Raw genomic sequence first — 21731 nt, forward strand, 5'->3', positions numbered from 1 at the left:
ATGTCTGATGGATATCGCTAAAGATTCAATTGATATATTGAAAAGAAGAGGGGACAATGGGCACCCTTGCCTAGTTCCTCTATACAAGGTTATGGGAGGAGATAAATGACCATTCACTATTAGACATGTAGAGGCCTTCTGATATAATTTTTCGATAAATTTGATAAAATTCGCTTTTAATCCAAATTGTTCCAAGGAAAATAGCAAATGATCATGATGTACTGAATCAAAAGCCTTCTCGGCATCTATGGCTAAAATAGCCATATCTAAGTTGGTTTCTTTATGTAATTGTTCACAACCTTCGCCTTTCATGAAGTAATCTATCGTAAGTAATAACTGCCTAATTTTGGCTGCAGAGTTTCTATTCTTCATGAAGCCAGCCTGGTCCGTATTGATAATGGTAGGGAGAAGAGATTGGAGACGTTGGGCCAAGATAGAAGTTAATATTTTGTAATCTGTATTAATAAGGGCAATAGGTCTGTAAGATTCCTTCATAGCTGGATCTTTTCCCTTCTTTAATATCAGAGTCGTGTAAGAAGCTGAAAAATTAGATGTAGGCTCATTCCCATCAATGTATATATAGTTGAATAAAGAAGTGATATAAGGTGTTATAGTAGAGGAAAGTATCTTGTAGAATTCATTGGGGAGTGCGTCTGGACCAGGGGCTTTGTTATGTGGAAGATTTTTAATTAAGTTAGCCACTTCTAATTCTGTAATAGGAGAGTAAAGATCCTGGAGTGATGAGGCTATCAGTGACGGGTGAGAGATCTTACTCCAAAAATCCTCATGCTCCTTAATATTAGAAGTTCTGAGGGAATATATATCCTTGTAATAGTCAAAGAAAATTTGAATGAGTTCTTCTGATGTCCTAAACCTTTGGCCTTCTACTAGTAGAGAATCTATTACCTGGGAACCTACATCCTGTTTAAAGAGTTTGGCTAAAAGTTTGCCCGTCTTGTTCCCATATTTATGCAATTTTGCATGAAACCTAATATCTTTTTGTGTGGTTTTATATAATAGAAATGTGTCCCTCTCTCCCAGTGCAATAGTATATTTGGCCCACTTCTGTGGGGTTTTTTCAATTAGATATCGATTATATGCATTTGTAACCGTCCGTACTAATTGATTCTCTCGAAGTTTAAGTTTCTTGGTACGCCTAATAGTATATGACATAATCTCGCCCCTTAGGACTGCTTTAGCAGTCTCCCAGAATAAGTCAGGACGATTTCTAGCCTCGGCGTTAAATAGAGCGAAGTCACGACATTTAAGTTCAAGCCAATTTCTAAATTTAGCATCTGAGGCTAAGAAGGTAGGGAAAAAAAAAACGATTATTTGTGGGAGTTCTATCAATGCCGAGCTCGAAACAAATAGGAGCATGGTCAGAGATCGTAATAGGCAGAATTTGAGGACGGGCCTTCTGATTACATAATCTTTCATCCACAAGAAATAGGTCAATTCGCGAGAGCAATTTATGTGCTTTAGAGAGGCATGTAAATTCCCGAGTATCGGGGTTATGAAGTCTCCAAATGTCGCGCACACGTAAGTTATTAAACATTCTAGAAAAAAGTTTTGACTCAAGATTATCTCTTTTTGTTTTTCCCAGAAAGCCCTTCTGCCTGAGCCTATCCATAGGATACTGGGGTGCCATATTGAAGTCCCCTCCCATAATCAGGAAACCCTCCGCACATGACATGAGCCTCGCCTGTAGAGTGTCCCAAAAGGTCAAATTAAAAACATTTGGGGCATATATATTACATAGCGTATATAACGTATTAAAAATTTTAATTTTAAGGATAAGATATCTCCCTTCAAGATCTGTTTCATTATGGACAACTTCGTAGTTAAGTTTCTTACCAAGTAGAATGGTCACTCCTGCTTTGCGTGTTATACTAGGGGAAAAAAACCTCTTTAACCCATGTGGATTTGAGTTTAAGAACTTCTTCGGATTTAAGATGGGTTTCTTGTAAGAGTGCCACGGAGGTGTTCATTTTCTTAAGATAGTTTATTATCGTTTTTCTTTTTATAGGAGATGTTAAACCACCTATGTTCCAAGATGTAAATTTAACTCTATTGTGCATATATGTCATCTATAGGATTGGGGAAGGACAGAGAGAGGAAGGAAAGGAAAGAGAAGAAGAGGGGAAAAAAAATATATAATGAAAAAGCATACACATTCCAGACGGCAATCACCTATGTCGTCTGATTCCCAGCACTGAAGAACCCGAGGCATAGTTAATAAACCAAAAGAAAAAAAAAAAAAATCATCTTATGCTTTACCACTTAGCTCTAAGAGGTCAGTTGGCCTGAAGAACAATTTTTATTAAAAAATAATTCTGCTGTAGAGGCAGTGTCAAAAAATTGTATAGTATTGTGAATCGCTAACCTGAGCCTAGCGGGATGTAAAATAGTTGCTCGGAGCCCTTTCTGTATGAATGTTGTACATATTGGAGCTAATTCTCTTCTTCTTAAAGCTGTTTCTGCTGCATAATCCTGGAATAACAATATTTTAGTTTCACCCAAATATATGGGCTGCTGTTTACGAAAGGCATGTAAAAAAGTAATTTTGTCCTGGTAGTTCAAAAATTTAGCTATTATTGGTCTGGGTTTAGTGTTGTTTTTAGAAAGGGATACTGGTCCTATCCTATGTACACGTTCTACAATGATGTTGTGGTGGGTCTCAGGAAGTTTTAATAAGGCCGGGAGTATATTTGTGATTAACTTATTCAGATCTTCAAATTGTTGTAGTTCGGGGACCCCAATTATTCTCAAGTTATTTCGCCTTGCACGGTTTTCTAGATCTTCTACTTTATTTTGTGCTTTAAGCAAGGCCACGGACATGGATTCAAGCTTAGTGTTATGAGTTAAAATGTTATCTTCAAGACCTGAGACTCTTTGTTCTATTTCAGTGAATCTTTCAGAGAATTGTTTAACTTCTGAGGTTAGCTGAGCTATGTCCTGTTTGATCTCTAACTTAAGAGAATCAAACTTGGGTGTAAGAGCCGAAGAAATATTAAGGACTAGAGACTGCATATCGTAAGGCTCATGTAAGCTATGTAAGTCACGAGAAGGTGTCTGCGCCTCTGTTAGGGCTTCTGAAGCACTTTTCTGCTTTTTATCCCTTTGCCTAGCCGACATGACTGAGGGTGAATTTTTGGGGTGCAAGTGTAAAAATTTGTCCATATATTTGTGGGGTTGTGTATTAGTGATGGGCAAAAAGTGGGAAAAAAGAAGGGGGGGTAAGACTCCGGCGGGGGAAGGAAAAAAAAAAAAGGGGGAAAGGGAGTGTGTGGGAAGATTAGAGTGTAAAAAATGTGAGTTAGTGCGTGAAGGTGAAAAGAAAAAAGGAAAAAAAAATGTGAATTGCAAAAAGTGAAGTGAATTAATTAAGACAGGGAACAGTCATGTTGTCAGCAAGGGGCTATATATTTATTTTATATATAAGGCCACTGTTACAGAGAGCTTCAACTGTTTATAATTAGTCTCCTCCTTTTACACTTTCTGCTCCCTCCCTCCTTTCAGTTCAGTATTTCTTAAGTATTCTGGATAGGTTTTTGGGATACCTTTAGAGTAAATTTAAATGTAATTTATAGTTGCATATGTGATATGAGAAAAAAATAGATTTAAGGGGATAACTGTATTGAATAAGCCTTTCTGAGATATCTTAAAGTAAAAATATATGGCCTATGTCTAATGTATATAGCCCTGAGCCCTAATATTTTCTTGTGTCTATTTTTCTTCTCTTATCCCTCTCCTTCTTTTTCCCTTTCCCCTTCCTTCTCTGCGATCGGTATAATTTTTGTATAGGTTCAAATGTTACTCAACTAAAAAATTAAGCATGTACTGAAAAATAGGTATATGTCATTACTGTTGAAATCGTATTTGAACAAGTAATAGGTATTTAAGATATTTACCAATAGAAATCACAGCAAGCTATAAAGCCTATAGTTATAAGAGACTCTTTTCAGCACTAAGGTGTAGAATATACCTCCTGTATGAATAACTTTCCTTTAAAGTAAGCGAGACTAATATTTCCAGCTTCAGGAGAATAGTATATTCTAATTAAATGGATACTTATACAAAGAGAGGAAAAAACCTTGCATCATGCAACAGCTTATACTTGGAGAGGTTTTGTTTTCTGACGTTACATTTAGCTATAGAGGGGAACAAAAAAGGTGAAAAAGCATGAGGTAGACACATATAAATATAGGTATATGCACCATATAAAATAGGAACAGATTGGGGTTATTCAGCTAAGTGTTAAATGCCTTTCTCTTTCAATACCTACGCTTTAGCAGATATGATATGAACAGGTTGCAACAGTTAATAACGTTAGTAGGTCTATTAAACTTGTGCTACAATAAACTCAAAATGCTTAGAATAGCTTAGCAATCTTAGCGTATCTATAATGATAAGAAAACATTGCTTTCTGATACAAAGAATCTCTTGTAGCGCACAGCAATATCAGCCTATTAACAGGTTTACTTATACAATCATTTTTTGCAACAGTCAGTTAATTGGGTAGATCCATGGCTAAGCAGAAAAACCTTTTTTTTTTTTTTTTAAATTAATATTAAGAGCCAAAAGAAAAAGTCCAGGAACACCTGCCGTGACCTATAGAGAGAGGTAACCAGGACCGCGGCAGATCTCCCTCTCGCAACACCGGTGGGAGGGAGAGCGCCAGTTCAGAGAACAGAGCAAAGAACAATTTCCAGTTACCAGTCAGAAGAGTCCCGGCCGTGACATCAGTTACCAGCAGGAGAGAGGAGACAGGCGGTAATCTGCCGAAGCACAACCAGGCGTGAAGACAGTCCGCCCCCCTCGCGCAGCAACGGTGGGAGGGGGAAGCAGCAGGAACAGAAGCAGGTCACTCGGGCTCCTCAGGTATGTCTCCTTTATTTCAGGTGAAGAATTATGGCAAAAGATACAGCACCAAAGACTCGCAGAGCCAGGGAAGCGCACCAGGGCGCAAGGAGAGCCCTCGCCCCTCACGCAGCACCGGTGGGAGGGGGGGGGAAAGAGAGCAACTCCAACCCAGACAGACTCCACGGGTATGTTTCACTGTTCTTAGGGACAAAGATGGAACAGGCAGTTAAGCCCCTGGTGCTTCAAGTAAAGTCAGCTTTAGTTGGACAGCAATCTAGAAGGCAGATAGCAGGAGTTGCCAAAGATCAATCCCAAACAGAATGAGAGTATAAGTTGCGCGGCTTTCTCAGCCGTGTAGAGAGAACCAGGACAGGTGAAGAGTAGAAGTGAGTACGTCTGTACAGGTTCTAGGTAATAGAAGTACCAGCCAGTTCTGTCAGTTTGCAGCAGAGTCTTGGGAACCATCAGTTAACGTACAAGACAGGGCTCCATGCAGTCAGAGTACTTGTGATATGAAGGCTAAGGTGGTAGGCAAAAGATATGCTAATATTTAGCCATAGTCGGGTCCTATCAGTAGCTGCAGAGCGCAGCCTTAGTGCATTGTTATGGCACTATAGGGTTTCCGGGAGCGATAGTTTCTTGCTCCAAGCCGCTCAGGATCAGAGGGTTTAGGCGCGAATCTCGCCAAGGGCTTGTGTGGAAAGTTAGATCAGCACAGGTGCAGCACCTGAGCACCTGACCACACACCTGTGCTCCTCCTCCGGAAACCCCTCAGATAGGGAATTTTAAACAACTTTCACTTTTCACTTTTATCATCAAATTTGCTTTGTTCTCTTGGTATTCTTTGTTGAAAGCTAAACTTAGGTAGGCTCATATGCTAATTTCTAAACCCTTGTAGGCCGCTCCTTATTTCAATGCATTTGGCAGTTTTTCACAGCTAGAGGGCATAAGTTCATGTGTGCCATACAGATAACATTGTGACCACACCCGTAAAGTTACGCATTAGAGGGCACTGATTGGCCAAATGAAAGTCTGTCAAAAGAACTGAAATAAGGGGGCAGTCTGCAGAGGGTTAGATACAAGGTAATCACAAAGGTAAAAAGTATATTAATATAACCGTGTTGGTTATGCAAAACAGGGGAAAGGGATTATCTATCTTTTTAATCAATAACAATTCTGGAGTAGACTGTCCCTTTAATGTAATTGTCAATAAAAGTATTTGACACTTATGAAATGCTTGTAATTATACTTCAGTAAACCATAGTAAATCTGACAAAAAGATCTAAAAACACTGAAGCAGCAGACTTTGTGAAAATTAATATTTGCTTCATTCTCAAAATTTTTGGCCAGGACTGTATTTGTTTGGGTGTGGATTTATATATGTGTGTGTGTATATATGTGTATGTATGTGTACATAAAGTATGTGTGTGCACACATACAAAGATCAGTCTGTGTGTGGTTATACTATAGGCAAAAAATATATAGTTCAATCTTATAAGCAGTCCAATGTTATTGGGCATAAATATCAAGTAGTCTACACAGAATATTTACCCCTTGGGTCAACATCATGTAGAAACCACATATGAAGCCATACAGGAGAGCGTTCGCCTTGGGTCTCAATACCCTCTACGCTCAGTCACTGTTGGCAATGCGACAGAGAACTTGCTCTGGAACACTTTGTGACACGCTGATAGTAACCGTGCTGTTTACAATATAATACTGCTTATTACAGCAGGCACGTACCTTCATGGAACTTCTTAGGCATCTATCATCGTAGAACTTCTTTTGCATCCACCGTGGGTATCATCAGAAAAAGGCTCCCGTGCCTTGGGCCAAACTTTGGACTTCCCTGTGTATCGTCTGTGCTACCGCTTGTCCACTGGAGCCGCCCGTCATTCAGGCTTCCGATATTCTCAGTTTCCCCGCTGAATCAATTGGTGACATCACCAAGGTGGTGTGTGACTGTTGCCCAATCCTGGTTTGGCTAGCTATGCAGCAATGAGCGTGGTTTACCGGTTATATGTAGTTCAAAAAGAAGGAAAGAAACCACCGCTCTTGTGTAAACATAACATTTATTCTTCTTGCTAAAATTGGGACAGCAAGCCACCCATATATAACAGGAGAAGAATTTACTATAAGAACTTGCATGAATTGCATGTCTTCTCAGGTTATATACATGGTGAGATGTCAGTCATGTGGGGTCCAATATATTAGACTCACTTAAAGGGATATAAAGTCACGAATCCGAGAACATCTCTCGACTATATCACAGGGTAAATACTCTACCCCTTTTGTACGCCACTTTGTAGAAAACCATAATGGGAAACTCAACACCTTCAAGTGGTGTGCCATTGAACAGGTCAAATTACCATAAAGGGGAGGAGACATAGAGAAGCTGTTGGCCAAAAGGGAGATATTTTGGATGTTTAAACTTAGAACGAGATTCCCAGAAGGCCTAAACTCCAGATACGATTTAATAAATTACTGGGAATAAATTAGGCAGATTGAACAGGATTTAGTCTTTCAGCCTTATTAGATTAACTTGATTTTAACAAATTAATGTATTAATCTAGTACACAATAAATCCAAGTACATACAGATATAGTATAATACAAACAGTGATTTCACATGTCCAAAGAGGAGGAGCTATGCTTTTCTCAGGGTAATCTATATATATTATAGTCTTTCAATAGAGTATGAATTACTTGTAAGTGCATATAACTAATAAATTAAGTTTGAGAAAGGGTTTTCTGTTGCAGCCCACAATTAAGTTTATATGTATTAATATGTAACAATTTTTCACATAGATTTACTAAGTTCGTATACTATATTCCGCTTAGTGGTCTCCTTAAGGGAATAGTGAATACCCACATGTTAATAATCATTTCTTGTGTCTGCTAATGTGTTTGCTGTTTGTGCATCATTGCAATGTTACTTTAATCATGCTTTGTGACAAAGTACTTCTGTATTCTATGTGTATTTAACAATTCAATTACCTTGTAAATTACCTTGTCAGTCAGGTGCATGGGAGGGGAATGCACTTTTCTGTAACCAATCAGTATGTTTTTATGGGTTTTTAGTTTCAAGGAATGTCATACATGTTAGGCTATGATTATAGCAGATTGCTGAAACTCGTAAGCCAGTGTGCTGCACATTCCCTTCCTCACTCACATGGGTGGCTTGCTGTCCCAATTTTAATGGGAAGAATAAATGTTATGTTTTACACAAGAGCGGTAGTTTATTTTCTTCTTTTTGATGTGCACACATACATACAAATATATACATACACACATATAAATCCACACACACAGCCCTTCCCTTTCCAACACTTTGTCATATACCATATAACTTTAAAGGGACAAGTCAAAATGAAACTTTCATGATTGAGCTAGAGCCTGTGATTTAATACAATGTTCCCATTTACTTCTATGATCAAATTTGCTTTGTTCTCTAGATATCCTTTTTTGAAGAGTAAAGGTAGGAAGGCTGATTGAAGCTTGCACGTGTCTATAGTAGTCTATCAGCTAGATTACAAGTTCTGGGTTATGAGCAGCGTGGTGCTAACTTGCAAGTTATTGTCACCGCTCCCTTACCTACAGCGCTGGTATTACTGTTTTCATAAACCCGGCGTTATATCAGGCAATATAGCAGCGTAAAGCAAAATTGTGCTCCATACCGCACTCCAGTACCAGCGCTGCGGTGAGCTGCAGGGAGCTGGCTTTACGTGCTCGTGCACGATTTCCCCATAGACATCAATGGGGAGAGCCGGCTGAAAAAAAAGCCTAACACCTGCAATAAAGCAGCGTAAAGCTCCGTAACGCAGCCCCATTGATTTCTATGGTGAAACTAAATTTATGTCTACACCTAACACCCTAACATAAACCCGAGTCTAAACACCCCTAATCTGCCGCCCCCGACATCGCTAGCACCTACATTACACTTATTAACCCCTAATCTGCCACCACCGACATCGCCGACACCTACATTATACTTATTAACCCCTAATCTGCCGCCCCCGACATCGCCGACACCTACATTATACTTATTAACCCATAATCTGCCGCCCCCAATCTCGCCGCTACCTACCTACACTTATTAACCCCTAATCTGCCGCCCCTAACATCGCCACCACCTACCTACATTTATTAACCCCTAATCTTCCGCCCCAATGTCGCCGCCACTATACTAAAGATATTAGCCCCTAACCCTAACACCCCCTAAATTTAATGTAATTAAAATAAATCTAAATAAAACCTACTTTTAATACCTAAATAATTCCTATTTATAACTAAATACTTACCTATAAAATAAACCCTAAGCTATCTACAATATAACTAATAGTTACATTGTAGCTAGCTTAGGTTTTATTTTTATTTCACAAGCAAGTTTGTATTCATTTTAACTAGGTAGATTAGTTACTAAATAGTTATTAACTATTTACTAGCTACCTAGTTAAAATAAATACAAATTTACCTGTAAAATAAAACCTAACCAATCAACTAAATTACAAAAAAACAAAAACACTAAATTACAGAAAATTAAAAATAAATGATCAGATATTTAAACTAATTACACCTAATCTAATAGCCCTATCAAAATAAAAAAGTCCCCCCCTAAACTACCAATATCCCTTAAAAAGTCCTTTTGCGGGGCATTGCCCCAAAGAAATCAGCTCTTTTACCTGTAAAAAAAAAATACAAACAACACCCAACAGTAAAATTCACCACCCATACAACCAACCCCCTAAATAAAATCCTAACTAAAAAAATCTAAGCTCCCCATTGCCCTGAAAGGGCATTTGTATGGGCATTGCCCTTAAAAGGGCGTTTAGCTCTTTTTCTGCCCAAACCCTAATCTAAAAATAAAACCCACCCAATAAACCCTTAAAAAAAACTAACACTAACCCCCGAAGATCCACTTACAGTTTTTGAAGACCCAACATCCATCATCAATGAAGCCGACAGTAGTCTTCAACGAAGCTGCATAAGTCTTCATCCAAGCCGGCATCTTCTATCTTCATCCATCCGGCGCAGAGCGGCTCCATCTTCAAGACATTCGGCGCGGAGCATCCTCTTCCATCGACGTCTTCTTCCATATGAAGTTTCCCTTTAAATGACGTCATCCAAGATGGCGTCCCTTACATTCTGATTGGATCAGCCAATAGGATGAAAGCTCAATCCTATTGGCTGATTGCAACAGTCAATAGGATTTTTTCAACCTTAATTCCAATTGGCTGATAGAAATCTATCAGCCAATCGGAATCTAAGGGATGCCATCTTGGATGACGTCATTTAAAGGGAAACTTCATTCGGAAGAAGACGTCGATTGAAGAGGATGCTCCGCGCCGGATGTCTTGAAGATGGAGCCGCTCTGCGCCGGATGGATGAAGATAGAAGATGCCGTCTGGATGAAGACTTCTGCCGTCTGGAGGACCACTTCTGCCATCTTGGATGAAGACTTCTCCCGGCTTCGTTGAGGATGGATGTCCGGTCCTCAAAACTGTAAGTGGATCTTCGGGGGATAGTGTTAGGTTTTTTTAAAGGTTTATTGGGTGGGTTTTATTTTTAGCTTAGGGTTTGGGCAGTAAAAGAGCTAAATGCCCTTTTAAGGGCAATGCCCATCCAAATGCCCTATTCAGGGCAATGGGGAGCTTAGGTTCTTTAGATTAGGATTTTATTTGGGGGGGTTGGTTGTGTGGGTGGTGGGTTTTACTGTTGGGGGGTTATTTGTATTTTTTTTTTACAGGTAAAAGAGCTGATTTCTTTGGGGCAATGCCCGCAAAAGGCTCTTCTAAGGGCTATTGGTAGTTTAGTTTAGGCTAGGGTTTTTTTTTTGTTTTTTTTTTATAGGTCTATTAGATTAGGTGTAATTAGTTTAAATATCTGATCATTTATTTTTTATTTTGTGTAATTTAGTGTTTGTTTGTTTTTTTTGTAATTTAGTTAATTGTATTTAAAGGGACAGTTCACCCAAAAACTTTCTCCCCTTTAAATTATTCCCAATGATCCTTTTTACCTGCCAGAGTGTATTAAATTGGTTGCAAGTAGCTCCTTTACTCATATTTCTGCATTTGAAATAGCTGATTTAACCTATGGTTTCCCAACCTATACCGAAAGGTTTGATACTGGCGTATACGCTATTGACAAGCCTAAGTAAACACAATCAGCAGAAGGAATTAAACTCACAGAGGGGGGCAAGATAGTTAAGTAATAAAATTATAATTCTCCATTGTTCTCTCTATGTATTGAGCTTTGGTGTTCCAAATATAAGATAAGGAAGCAAGTGTGTGTGAATAAAAGTGATAACATAATGAGATCTGATATTACCTGAAGCTCAACCCATTGTAATAGGCTGTGGTTTCAAAGCACAAAACCAGCTACTTCAGATAAACAAATAAACACGAAAATGCAATTTCTCAAATATTTTATACTCTGCAGTTGGTATAACAAGTAATTTAAAATATATTTATGGAAAAACAATTTTACAGTGTACTCTCCTTTTAATTAATTTAATTAATTTAATTGTAGTGTAAGGTTAGGTGTTAGTGTAAGACAGGTTAGGTTTTATTTTACAGGTATATTTGTATTTATTTTAGCTAGGTAGTTAGTAAATAGTTAATAACTATTTACTAACTAGCCTACTTAGTTAAAATAAATACAAACTTAGCTGTGAAATAAAAATAAAACTTAAGATAGCTACAATTTAACTATTAGTTATATTGTAGCTAGCTTAGGGTTTATTTTACAGGTAAGTATTTAGTTTTAAATAGGAATTATTTAGTTAATGATAGTAATTATATTTATTTTAATTATATTAAAGTAGGGGGTGTTAGGGTTAGACTTAGGGTTAGGTTTAGGGGTTAATAACTTTAGTATAGTGGCGTAGTAATGTAGGTTGCGGCGATGTTAGGGACAGCAGATTAGGGGTTAATAATATTTAACTAGTGTTTGCAATGCGTGAGTGCGGCGGTTTAGGGGTTAATATGTTTATTATCGTTGGGGCGATGTCCGGAGCGGCAGATTAGGGGTTAATAATTTAATTTTAGTGTTTGTGATGCAGGAGGGCCTCGGTTTAGGGGTTAATAGGTAGTTTATGGTTGTTAGTGTACTTTTTAGCACTTTAGTTATGAGTTTTATGTTACGGTGTTGTAGCATAAAACCCATAACTACTGACTTTCAGTTTACGGTATGGATCTTGACGGTATTGGCTGTAACGCTCACTTTTTGGCCTCCCAGGCAGACTCGTAATACCGGCGCAAAGGAAGTCCCATTGAAAAATGACTTTTTGAAAACTGCGGTAGTTACGCTGCATTACGGCCAAAATAGTGTGCGGTGCAGATATACCTGCAAGACTCGTAAAACCAGCGGTAGTGAAAAAGAGCCATAACGCTGCTTTTTCACCATAACGCAAAACTCGTAATCTAGCCATATGTCAGCAGTGTTTGTAACTGTGTATAAGATTGCTATAACCAATGTTGCAAATACTGCTGCCAGTGTCAGATAGCTAAAGACACGTGCACGCTCATGAGCTCAACTAAGATTACTCTTCAACAATGGATACCAAGAGAACCAAGCAAAACTGATAAGAGAAGTAAATTGGAAAGTTGTTCAAAATGTCATGCTCTCTCCAATCCATTCAAGTTTAATTTTTAATTTACTGATCCATTAAAACACTTTTTAAAGATATATTAATAATAAATATATATATATATATACAGTATATATATATATATATCTATATATATAAATACAATCATTTATAGTGTTATACTTTACTTTAATATGTTTGACATGTGTTTGTGTATACTTTTATTGTAGATCTAACACTAGGGACCGCCCACTTAGTGATGTCACTTCTGGTTTGGTGCGACCACACGCAAATGGAGTTTGAAAGACTCAGCAGGACTGTTCGTGTGTATCTCCAAAAGGACCTTACTGTTTTTCACAGAAATGCCTCACCTAAGCCAGGTTTATTGAACTTTCACTGGCTAATCGAACTGAGCATTATTCAACTGTTACTTAAAGGTACATGAAACACAAATTTTTCATGATTCAGATAGAGAATACAATTTTAAACAACTTTCTTATTTACTTCTATTATTTAATTTGCTTCCTTTTCTTGTTATTATTTGCTTAAAGGTTTATCTAGGAAAGCTCAGAAGCAGCAGAGAACCTAGGTTCTAGCTGTTGATTGGTGGCTGCGTATATATATATATATATATATATATATATCGACTGTGATTGGCTCACCCATGTGTTCAGCTATAAACCATTAGTGCATTGTTGCTCCTTTAACAAATGATACCAAGAGAATGAAACAGATTAGATAATAGAAGTAAATTAGAAAATTGTTTAAAATTGTACTGTCTATCTGAATCATGAAAGAACATTTTTGGGTTTCATGGGCCCGATCCGATATGCAGCGTCACCCGCAAAAACCGGCGACGCCGAATTTTGCGCGAGTTTGGTATCCTATATACGGCGTAACCTAGAAGTTACGCTCGTATATTTCTGCCTTCGCCCGTAGTTGTTTGGGCCATAGACAGGTATACCAAACACGCGCAGTTTGGTATCCAATATACAGGACTTATGTGGTGAAAATGGAGAAATCTTACTCCATTTTCACCTCGTCACAAAATGCAGCTGTAGTAAGCCTTACACTGTGTATTGGAGCCCCGTAACTCCCTAAACTACCTGCCAAATAAAACCTAACACCCAACGCATGCGCAATGTCTATCTACCTGTCAACCGCGAACTGCTCAATAAAACCTAACACCTAACACCTAACGCATGCGCAATGTCTATCTACCTGTCAACCGCGATCCCCCACCGCAATCCCTAATAAAGTATTTAACCCCTAAACCGCCACTCCCAGACCCCACCGTCACCTACATTAAATGTATAACCCCCTAATGTGATCCCCCTACACCGTCGCCACCTACATTACATAACCCCTAATGTAAGCCCCTTACACCGCTGCCACCTACTTTACATACCCCTTAATGTGAGCTCGTACCCCGCCGCCAGCTATATTAAATTATTAACCCCTAATCTAATCCCCCTACATCGCCGCCAGCTATATTAAAATTATTAACCCCTAATTTAACCCCCTACACCGCCGCCAGTTATATTAAATACATTAACCCCTAATCTAATCCCCCTAAAGTAATCACCTCTATTACCAGCCCTTAAAAGGGCCTTTTGCGTGACAAAGTATTTAATTGGTGTGAATGAGTAGAGCGCTGGAACTATAAAAGATCCCAAACACCCTATTAATATAAGATCCTTCGGTCTTATAAGTTAGATTGTCTAGATAGGAGAGTGTATAGGGGCGTTGTTTCCAGCTTAAGGGATCGTACGTATCTATGTGACCTTGTATAGTGATTTTTTTATATATATTATAGTGTTTTAAAAGTGAAATTTAAAGTGACAATGTTTTATTAATTTAAGTATATTCAGAAATTATATAAACTTAAGGTGATTAAATTAGTCCTAAAGTCTCTCTACACAATGTGTACTTTGTGTATTGTGGTAGGGAACTATGTGAATTGAAAGTGAATTATTTTAACATAAAACCGTGTTTTTTGTGCTGTTATGTCAGAGTGTATATTACCCCTATATTAGTGGGTGTAGGTGTAAAAAATGACAGTATATAAAGTCAAGATGCACCATCCAGAATTCCAATTTATTAAAATATTTATAATATAATAAAATACTGGTTAAAATTTAAAACTCCTATATAAGACTGTTTACAAGTTCCTCTAAAATAAACTATGGGACGTCTCCCAAATTCATAAAACAATATATATTAAACCTTTAAATCAGTATGTATATTTCGTGACAATTACTGAGTTAAAACGTTATTGACAGTAAAATAACAATGAAGCTAGCTTAAAAACCTTTTAAATAGTTACTATGTCTGAGCTGACCTTTGATCTATACTTAACAAAAATTTCAACACTCATCAACCTTTCAATTTTGGGTTAAGATATAATAAATGCTCACAACCTTATCTCTACTTTACAATTGTTGGTCTTGCAAATCATTTCCGTAAAATATATGCAGTTCTGGTTTTGTACAGTCCGTATTAAACAAGTTTTTCTGTGTGAGACTGCTCTTAGTGCCTTGCACGCAGTCAGAGTCTTTACATGTATCAACGTATGGTAATGCAAATGAAATGAAACTTTTAGTACACACTATTTTGGGGGTTTACTTGCTTTCTTGTATCGGTACTCACAGATCCTTTTGATTTCGCCGCTGTGTTTGTCAGATCAGCTTGTGAATTCTGACTGTAGTCCTTCTCGCTTTGCCGCCTCTGTTCGGCGTCTGACGTCACACTCCCCTCAAGGAGGATATTTTCCCAGGACACCGCTACTTGTATCTCTGTTAGTAGCTCAGGTGGGAAATGTTAGAGATGCAGTTCTTAAGGTGGATTTAGAAGGTAGTAATTTAGAGATGGCAATGCCGATAGGAAAGTGCACAACCCGGGTTATATATACGAATCTATACAGTTCTTCTTTGTAATTTTGTAATCTTCCTCAGTCTGTGTATAAGTCACCCAGCTCGACGCGTTTCGCTCTGTTCAGAGCTTTATCAAGATGCTGGTGACTAATAGTTGCCTCTATTTAAATATCTTGCTTGTTTTCTATTGGTCCTTCCTTAATTGCCAATAAAGGTGGAAATTTTCGATTTCTTAGTTACCCCCATAGTATGTCTAAATTTCCTTTTTAAGGTGGATTTTCTATATCCATCTCCATTCGTAGTAGTAGTCACTTTTTTATTTATTATTTCCCCAGTAGTGTGTCTAAATATCCAATATTTTGTTTATAGGTTGATTTTACTTTGTTTCCATGTGTCCTTCCAGGCCTCAATTCTAACATAATAATTGTCTATACTATTACAACAGTATATTAACCATTAAAAAGGAGCTAATAACTACATATTACATCAATAATTAACATAAATCTAGGTTTCATAACAGAAGTAACATATCTTGCTTTTCTATCTAAACTATTACGTAATTATTTTAACCACTAAAAAGAGAGCTAGTGGATGTATATAACATCAATCGATATTCAACATAAACCTAAGTTTCATAAATTTCTATAGGAAGTTACAGTCTTTCTTAACGATGTTAACTAATTAATTTCTTTCTATTATTGGAGTCCGTCTGGAAGGTGTGTTTCTATATGGAAAAGTAATTAATCCCGTGGTGGAAAATAATATTCTCTATAAAAGCTAGATATTATTTGGACTGATTGCAGGATATATTATTTTGTTAAACCATTACATAAAAAGAATTTGAAAAAGAAAAAGAAATAGGAAATAAGATTTATTATATTGAAAAACTATGATCTTATTATATAGGTATTCTTTATTCAAAGAGAAAAGGGGAGAGATCTAATTCTGGGTTTAATCCATATGGAAATAAAGTATTATATTTATATATCAGCTCTGCTTCTTTTATTTGCAGTTTCTTTTCTATGTTTCCTCCCCGCCAATGTTTATGTACCTTTTTGATTCCCCAGTATGTCAAATCCTTTGTATTGCTTTTTGTTTACTGTTTTAAAATGTTTATAGAGATGAGTATTGTCTATACCGTTTTTTATGTTGTTTAGATGTTCTCTAATACGATCTTTGACCATTCTTTTGGTCTCTCCAATGTAAAATAAATTACAGGAGCATCTTAATATATAATAACGTTTTTTGTGGAGCATCTTATGGTATCTTTTATTGAAAATATTTTATCTGAACCATTGATTTTAAGGTTTGTTATTTTCTTGCTGAAACCACAGGCTTTGCAGGAGTAACAAGGGAAAAAAACCTTGATACTCCTTCCCATTAGATCTTTTTGTGTTTTTTGACTATTTTTATTTTGTTTTAAGTCACTTGGGGCAAAAATTGTTTTTAAATTGTTTGCTTTTTTAAAAATGAATTTCGGATTTTCTGAAATTTTTTCCCCTAAAATGTCAACCTCTTTTACTATATACCAGTACTTTTTTATAATTTTTTTGATAATACTGTAGTCTGCATTATAGTCTGTGATGAAAGGTATTGTGATTTTTTCTGTATTTTTAATTTGTCTCTCCTTGTATGTAAGTAAACTTTCTCTATTTATGTTCTTCGCTTTGTCTAATGCTTTTTTGTAATCTCTGTTTTATAACCTCTAGCTAGGAACCTTTTTTCTAGCTTTTCTGCTTGTTCCTGAAAATCAAACGGTCTTGAACAATTTTTCTTGATGCGTAAGAATTGCCCTAATGGGACATTTTCCTTCCATAATTCCAGATGGCAGCTTTTAGAATGTATATAATTGTTAGCGTCTGTTTTTTTAAAATGTGTTTTTGTTTCTACTTGGTTTTCTATGACCATTATTTCAAGATCTAGAAAAGTTATTGTGTCCTTACTCCAATTCGATGTAAACTTTATAACCCATGTATTATAATTCATATTATTAAGCATTTTGATAAGTTCTTCTTCAGTACCCTCCCATACAATAAGCAGATCATCAATGAATCTTTTGTAGAGCACAAGGTTTGCGCCATAGTTATGGGTGTCAAAAAACTCTTTTTCCCAAGACCCCATAAAAAGATTAGCATAACTTGGCGCAAACCTTGTGCCCATTGCCGTACCTTCTATTTGTAGATAGAACTGTTTTTCGAAAGAAAAGTAATTGTTATCCAATATGTACTTCATACTTTTCAAAATAAAGCTCCTCTGTTGGTCTGTCATAATTTGGTCTGTTTTAAGAAAAGATTCTGTTGCTGATAACCCCTTATTATGGTTAATGGATGTATATAATGATGTAACATCTGCTGTAGCTAGGATCATATTTTTATTCCATTTTATGGATTCTAGCATATTTAAAACCTGGGTAGAATCTCTCAAATAAGAGTTCAAATTTTTTACATGTACTTGTAGAAAATTGTCTACATATTTGGAAAGGTTAGCAGATGGGGAATCGATCCCCGAGATAATGGGTCTGCCAGGGGGATTGATAGAATTCTTATGTATCTTTGGCAGAAAGTAGAAAATCGGAATTTTCTGAAACTTAGGTGTTAAAAATTCAAATTCCTTTTTATTAAGTATTCCTGATTTTTCACCCTCTGCCAATAATTTGTTCAAACTTTTCTTAAATTTTTCCGTTGGGTCAAGTTCTAGTTTTTTATATGTTTTGATATCCCCTAGTAATCTATGGGCCTCCTTTAAATAATTTTGGGTGTCCATAAGGACTATCCCTCCCCCCTTGTCCGCTGCTTTTATTGTTATCGATTCATTATTTTGGAGATTTTCCATTACTGTCTTTTCTTTTAGACTCATATTGTGATTTTTAATCTTTGGTAAATTGTATTTTCTAACTTCTTTACATACTAATTCTTCAAAGGTCTTTAGGAAATTTCCTTTGGCTTGTATAGGGTTGAATTTTGATTTTATTTTCAGATCTGTATGTTTGATACTGTCTTTTAATAGAGGTTTTGAATTTATCTGTCTCTCTAAAGGATTTTTTAGAAAGAATCTCTTAATTGTTAAATTTCTCACAAATTTTTTTATTTGAATGTGTGTATTGAACTTGTTTAACCTTACAGTTGGAGCAAATGATAATCCTAAACTTAAAACCTTTTTTTCTTCTTCACTTAAATTGGTACTGCTTAAATTAAAAATTCCATTATGTGTGTCTTTTACCTCCATCTTTTTGGATCGTTTAGACTTTCCTCGTCCTCTCTTTCCTCTTGGTTTCTTCTCTTTTTTGGGTTTATATCTTTTTCTTGTCTGGTCAAATCTCGGGAGGTGCCCTCCATCGGAGGGCTTTTCCCTAAAAAAGCCACCTCATCTTTAGTTAGTTTTTCTTTAATTGAGATGTGTTCTCTAGGTGTTTCGGGACGATTATATATCGGTTCTCTTAATTTTTCAAATCGATTATATGTTGGTGTAACCCAAATATCTTCCTGTCTTTGGCTATCCCATCTTTGAGTTCTTCTGGGATATTCCCAGTTGTTTTGCCTATTGTCTCTTTGCGGATAATGCCTAAATGTGTTGTGTCCTGACTCCCAAAAAAAGGGTTCCCTCTCTCTATGTCTGGGATGCCATGATCTATTATCTTGTAGATTTCTATAATGAAACCGATCTTGATCTTGTTGGTTTCTGTATTGAAACCTATCTTGATCATAATTTCTATTGTACATATTAAAGTTTCTTCTGTTATCATATCCATGGTTCCTGTTACGGAATCTTTCTTGTTCAAAATTATCATTGTATGTATTGTGAGTTCTCATGTTTTGTTCGTCCCGATTATATGGATGTGTGGTTCTAATTGGTTTATTATATATATGTTCACTTTTTGGTTCTCTTATATGGGGATTGATTAAAGGATCATTATTATCCTCAGATTTTTGAGAATTTTCGTTCATGTCCCTTTCTAGTTTTCCCCATTTAGTTCTTAGAAGATCCTTATTAAGATTGGCTAGTTTATCAATTATTATCTTTTGTTTTTCTTTATATTCATTACTTTCTTTTTTATCTTTTAGTTTCTCCTTTATTTCTAAGATATTGGCTTCTATTTCTGTAAGTGTCTCTTTTCTAGATCTTTTTAGAATATCTATCAATGTGTTTGAGGCCTGTTTTAGAGTATCCATCCATTCTATCTGGAATTTTTCTGCCAATGTAAAAGTGCAGTTTTTATTTAATTTTAAGCCTTTAGGAATAATGTTCTTGGAGGTGTATCTGTTAAGAAAAACCAACTCCATTTTTTGTTTCAATTCTTTTATCATATGTGTTTCTAATCTGCTCATCAAATCTGAGGTTTATTCCGCTAATGTATAGCTGTTCTGTTGACTATTATCATCCTTCATTTCTGAATAGAATTGGTCTCTATAATCTATAATCTATATATATATATCTTCCATAATAAAAGTGCAAGTGATTAAAGTTAAATTAAATAAAAAATGCAAGTGAATAAATTTAATTCAAAAACAGATCCTGCTGCTACTACTGCTTGAAGGAGGAAACAGTATTTAATTAGTGTGAATTAGTACTGCGCTGGAACTATAAAAGATCCCAAACACCCTATTAATATAAGATCCTTCGGTCTTATAAGTTAGATTGTCTAGATAGGAGAGTGTATAGGGGCGTTATTTCCAGCTTAAGGGATCGTACGTATCTATGTGACCTTGTATAGTGATTTGGTATATATATTATAGTGTTTTAAAAGTGAAATTTAAAGTGACAATGTTTTATTAATTTAAGTATATTCAGAAATTATATAAACTTAAGGTGATTAAGTTAGTCCTAAAGTCTCTCTACACAATGTGTACTTTGTGTATTGTGGTAGGGAACTATGTGAATTAAAAGTGAATTATTTTAACATAAAACCGTGTTTTTTGTGCTGTTATGTCAGAGTGTATATTACCCCTATATTAGTGGGTGTAGGTGTAAAAAATGACAGTATATAAAGTCAAGATGCACCATCCAGAATTCCAATTTATTAAAATATTTATAATATAATAAAATACTGGTTAAAATTTAAAACTCCTATATAAGACTGTTTACAAGTTCCTCTAAAATAAACTATGGGACGTCTCCCAAATACATAAAACAATATATATTAAACCTTTAAATCAGTATGTATATTTCGTGACAATTACTGAGTTAAAACGTTATTGACAGTAAAATAACAATGAAGCTAGCTTAAAAACCTTTTAAATAGTTACTATGTCTGAGCTGACCTTTGATCTATACTTAACAAAAATTTCAACACTCATCAACCTTTCAATTTTGGGTTAAGATATAATAAATGCTCACAACCTTATCTCTACTTTACAATTGTTGGTCTTGCAAATCATTTCCGTAAAATATATGCAGTTCTGGTTTTGTACAGTCCGTATTAAACAAGCTTTTCTGTGTGAGACTGCTCTTAGTGCCTTGCACGCAGTCAGAGTCTTTACATGTATCAACGTATGGTAATGCAAATGAAATGAAACTTTTAGTACACACTATTTTGGGGGTTTACTTGCTTTCTTGTATCGGTACTCACAGATCCTTTTGATTTCGCCGCTGTGTTTGTCAGATCAGCTTGTGAATTCTGACTGTAGTGCTTCTCGCTTTGCCGCCTCTGTTCGGCGTCTGACGTCACACTCCCCTCAAGGAGGATATTTTCCCAGGACACCGCTACTTGTATCTCCGTTAGTAGCTCAGGTGGGAAATCTTACAGATGGAACTGCACTTAGTGCTTTGCACGCAGTTCTTAAGGTGGATTTAGAAGGTAGTAATTTAGAGATGGCAATGCCGATAGGAAAGTGCACAACCCGGGTTATGTATACGAATCTATACAGTTCTTCTTTGTAATTTTGTAATGATCCTCAGTCTGTGTATAAGTCACCCAGCTCGATGTGTTTCACTCTGTTCAGAGCTTTATCAAGATGCTGGTGACTAATAGTTGCCTCTATTTAAATATCTTGCTTGTTTTCTATTGGTCCTTCCTTAATTGCCAATAAAGGTGGAAATTTTCGATTTCTTAGTAACCCCCATAGTATGTCTAAATTTCCTTTTTAAGGTGGATTTTCTATATCCATCTCCATTCGTAGTAGTAGTCACTTTTTTATTTATTATTTCCCCAGTAGTGTGTCTAAATATCCAATATTTTGTTTATAGGTTGATTTTACTTTGTTTCCATGTGTCCTTCCAGGCCTCAATTCTAACATAATAATTGTCTATACTATTACAACAGTATATTAACCATTAAAAAGGAGCTAATAACTACATATTACATCAATAATTAACATAAATCTAGGTTTCATAACAGAAGTAACATATCTTGCTTTTCTATCTACACTATTACATAATTATTTTAACCACTAAAAAGAGAGCTAGTGGATG

Source organism: Bombina bombina, chromosome 2 (assembly GCF_027579735.1).
Source record: "Bombina bombina isolate aBomBom1 chromosome 2, aBomBom1.pri, whole genome shotgun sequence".
Taxonomy (NCBI): Eukaryota; Metazoa; Chordata; class Amphibia; order Anura; family Bombinatoridae; genus Bombina; species Bombina bombina.